Genomic DNA, 4,795 nt, shown 5'->3' with positions numbered 1-4,795 from the left:
ATCAGCCGGGCTGTGGCTCGTACGTTGGTTTGCGTGCAGCCAGCAGCAACAGCCTGGTTGATCAGGCTCTGATCCACCAGGAGGCCTGGTCACAGACAGGGCCGCGGGGGCGTTGACCCCCGGAACTCTCTCCAGGTAAACTCCAGGTATGTGTAGGTGTGAGGTATGGGTTGTGAACGTTACAGCAAGGAGGATGCTGGAGGCAGAGGAGATGTCGTGTTTAAGGGCAATGTGTGTAACGTAAATATTATGCAGAGAACTTGTAGTTTGGAAATTAGGAGGAGGTGCAGTTACTAAAATTATTATCCTGAGGGCTGAAGTGGGAGTTATTGAGGTGGTTTGGTCATTTAGAAAGGATGAAACAACATAAATCTGTAGGGAAGGGAAGGCAGGGTAGGGGCTGTTCTAGGATAGGATGGAGGGGGTAAAGGTGGTTTTGTGTGCAATGGGTTTGGATGTCCAACAGGAATGTGTGAGCATGTTAGATAGAAGTGAAGGCAAATGGTTTTTGGGATGAGCTGTTGGAGCGTGAGCAAGGTAACATATTGTGAAGTCATTCAGGAAAACCAGTTAGTTGAACATTAGTCCACTAATTTGGCCATTTTTACAAATATTTCAAATCATATGCATTATGGAAAATTTTTGAGGGGTTACCTGTATGTACCTCAACATTAAATTCATACACGTTATCTCATTGGGAGGAGACAACCATATATTGTTTACAGTAGTCACCCCGTGTAGACATGTGAGAAAACTTAGCCACCCCTGGTCTCTGCAGGTGGCTCCTTCGACCTCATAGTCTTACCCATATCTATCCGAGACCAGTATGAAGTAAATAGCACCCACAAGTAGGGCGCTATTAATTAATTGTGGACTGTATAGATTATATTGGTTTGATTGAATGAAAGGGGGGAGTAGGTTACACACATATGTATCCATCAGGGAAAAACACTTGTATATAATACCACCACTTACCAGATATTCTCTGGTGGTCACTTGATGTAGCTGGATCACCCACAACCCATCCAGTTACAACATACCTAACTGGCCAGTATCAGTTTGCTGTAACTAGGAGGGTTACTTAACTGTGGGTGATTGATGCTCCTTATTTCCTCCATTCACCATCTCATTTCGATGTCCTGCTACACCGATACGGTTCTTATTTCGCAGGACGAAGTATCTGTTGGTTTGCTCTGGTTTAGAAATCGTGACTCCATAAACTCCATTGTCCTCATCGCTCTCGGGCCGTGTGGACAGGCTGCGCAGTAGCTCCTGATACAACTGGTTTACTGTGCAGTTTTCCTGTTTTGTGCATACAACATGGCAGATCGCATTGGACGCCGGGTGAACACTGTTTGTGTGGAATTGGTGCTTGGCACGCTTACAGGAACAACAATGCAGGTGTTACTGCCTGCTATCATCAGTGAGGTATATGGAATACCAAAAGAAGAATTATATGGAGTAGCAGTAAATGGTGTGTCAAGGATTTTCATTAAGTTTAAAGACGCAGGATTCTACACAAGCATAGTCAACAAATATCAAGAGAAGAGGCTAGCAGTGAACACTATGGTGGAAGTCTGCTTACATGATGTGTCCAGCTATGTGACGTGGGTGAAAGTACGAAACGTGCTTTTTGAGGCGACAGAGCATGATGTGATGGCAGTGTTTAGCAGCTATGGAAAAATCCACTCAGCTGAGATGGGAGTGTGGCAAAATGGTCCTTATGAGGGGCTCCCTAAGGGATCATTTATGCTGAAAATGACGTTGAGGCAGCCAATTCCATCATACGTTCTTCTGGAGGTCTTCCGGACGCAGGTCTACGTGTACTACTCAGGGCAGCGGAAGACTTGCAGATTATGTGGATATTTTGAACATATGGCAGCCCAATGTTATAAAAAAGCTGGATGGAGGGAACAGGTACCAGTGATCTTACATCAGAGGAATGGTATGGGGGCGTTGGAGGAAGGAGTAAGGCCAAACAAGAATCCTTGCCGTTGGCTTGCTGGAGGCAGTACTAAGCTCCCTTTTGCATGACGTTGAGGAGGGACAGGAGGATGAAGGGTGTAACCTCATGCAGGCGACAGTGCAGCAAGATCTGGAGCATAGGAATACTGTGTGCACTAATGTTAATGTGCACAACGTTGTGGCAGAAGTCCATAGGGCGGAAAAGACAGGTGACGAGGTGTGTGGGGAGGGGAGTTCTCGTAAGAGAACTGCAGGAACGTCGGAGATGGACGATGTTCTTACTCCAGGACAAAGAACAGGAGTAAAATCTTGGCGAAAGGAAGTATGTCATAAGTGGAAAGAGGGGAGGGGTAATGAAGGGTTTAATGGTTCTAGAGATAACGGAGGGATAGGGGGGGGTGAATAAGCAAGCTGTCAAGAAAGACGCAATACAGCAGGACGGTATAGGAGGGTGTGTGCCAAGAAGAAAGGGTGAACCACAACTTTTAAAATAATTCACGATAGTAACTGTAAATGTAAATGGATTGAAGAATGAAGTGAAACGAGTATGGATGGAATGGTTTTTGAGGAGATATAATGTGGATGTTTGCTTTATACAAGAACATAATTATAAGATAGGCTGTGCTTTGGCATTAAAAGGTTATAAATTGTATGTAAGTGGGTCTGTTAGGTTAAAAGGGGGAGTGGCAGTGGCTGTGAAGGAAAATAGTCCCTTATGTATTATAAAGTGGGAAGAAGGGGGGGGAGGGTAGTGAGGGTGGATGGTGAGTGGGGAGCATCTCGAGTATGTTTCATTGGGGTTTATATGCCAGTGGAGAATATAATCAAAGTAAAAGAGGAATTTGTGAGAGACGTTTTGGAGTATTTTTAAGGGGTTTACCTCTAGTAACTGTAATTGGGGGGGACTGGAACTGTGTTATAAGGGGGGGGGACGTGGAGCCAAGGGGGGCGGGTTGTGTGATAGGGTCGTTACGCAATGTTTTACAGGATGCAGGAGTGAGGGACGTGGAGGGGAGTGGGGCTTGGAGAGTGGATTTCACTTTTGTTAGGAGAAATTATTCAGCGAGGTTAGATAGGATTTATATAACGGGAGCAGTTAGGGTAGGAGGGGTAAAAACAGTGGCTGTAGGGTTTTCGGATCATAGGGCAGTTTTGGTAGAGCTGGATTGGGAGGGAGTGGTAAAGGTATATTCAAGTTTCTGGAAGTTAAATGCGAGGTTGGTGAGGAGTGAGGTGGTGAACGCAGAGTTTAGAGACTGGTGGAGACAATTGTGGAGGGCAAGGGATGGGGTAGGGAGTATTTTGGATTGGTGGGAAAATAGGGCTAAACCTGGTATTGTGAGGTTTTATAAATATAAAGGAAGAGAGGAGGCGAGGTGAAGGTATGTTTTACAGAATTATTTGTAACAGCAGCTCAATGAGTGTTATGCGGGTGAGGAGGGGAAGTCTTTTGAAGAAATATCAGGGCTAAGAGAGAGATTAAGGGAAATACATAATGAAAGATTTGATGAAATAAGGGTAAGGGTGGGGATGGATGCTGTGCTATGGGGAGATAAGCCATCGGGTAGTGTGTTTAGAAGTTTTCGAATTAGACAACAGGAGTCCACTATAATACTTTTAGAGGTTAGTGACGATTTGGAAGGTTATACTAAGGGGCAAATGCTGGTGACAACTGAGGGGATAAGTAATTATGCAGATTATTGGTTTAAAAGGAAATGGGAAAAGGGTAACGTGGGGATAGTTAATAAAGAAAGAGGAGGGGTGAAGTCCTGGTGGAAAGGTGGGGAGGACAGAGGGGGATTGGATGATGTAATAAGTATGGAAGAAGTGAAAGGCGGTGTTTAATTTAAGTAAGGGGAAAGCACCAGGAATCTATGGGCTTTCCAATGATTTTTATAGAGTGCATTGGGAAACCATAAATGTTTGTTTGGATCAGTTATTGAATAGTATGCTGAAGGAAGGGAAATTGGGAATGTCACAAAGGACGGGTGTGGTCGTGCTTGTAAAGAAAAAGAGGGAGGGGAGAACACTGAGCACGTACAGGGCCATATCTTTAATGTGTACGGATTATAAGATTTTTGCGAAGATTCTAGGGAACAGGATGAAGAGGGTGATAGGCGGTATTTTGCACAAGGGTCAGTTGGGGATTCTGGGTCGTAGTATGAGGGATGGACATAGTCGAATTAGGGAATTTCTGAAGGGTTGTAAGGGGGGTGGAATTTTGGGCATTGATTGGGAGAATGCTTATGACGGTGTGAATAGGGAGTACATGGTTGACACTTTAAGGCTTATGGGTTTTGGGGAGGGAATAGTAAAATGGGTGAAGACCTTGTATGCAGAAGCCATGATTCAGGTACAAATTAATGGTAGGTTGGGTAGCGTGTTGAAAATGGAGAAAGGTTTGAGACAGGGGTGTCCTATGTCTCAAATTCTGTTTGCATGTATGCAACACCCATTTTATGGAATGGTTGAGGAAGCAACAACATTACAGGGAGAGGGGACGGGGTTTACAGAGGTAGTTGGTTATGTAGATGACACAACAATACTGATCAATGATGTCGAAGGTTTGCAAAAGGTGGAGAGAGTAATGAGATTTTTTGAGGAGGCGTCAGGCATGCGTGTCAACAGAGCTAAATCAAAATTATTAGAGATAGGAGATTGGGTGAGAGGTAGAATGGGGTTGGAGTTTGGATGGGATGTGACTGAACAGCTGAAAATTTGTGGGAATATCTATGTGGCAGATGAGCAAGAGGCTAGACGGAGGAATTCGGAATTGGTGGGAGAGAAAGTTGTACAACGGATTAGGAACCTAAGAGCGAAGGATGTTACT

This window comes from Cherax quadricarinatus, chromosome 20 (assembly GCF_038502225.1).
Source record: "Cherax quadricarinatus isolate ZL_2023a chromosome 20, ASM3850222v1, whole genome shotgun sequence".
NCBI lineage: Eukaryota > Metazoa > Arthropoda > Malacostraca > Decapoda > Parastacidae > Cherax > Cherax quadricarinatus.
Note: the sequence above shows the minus strand (reverse complement) of the source record.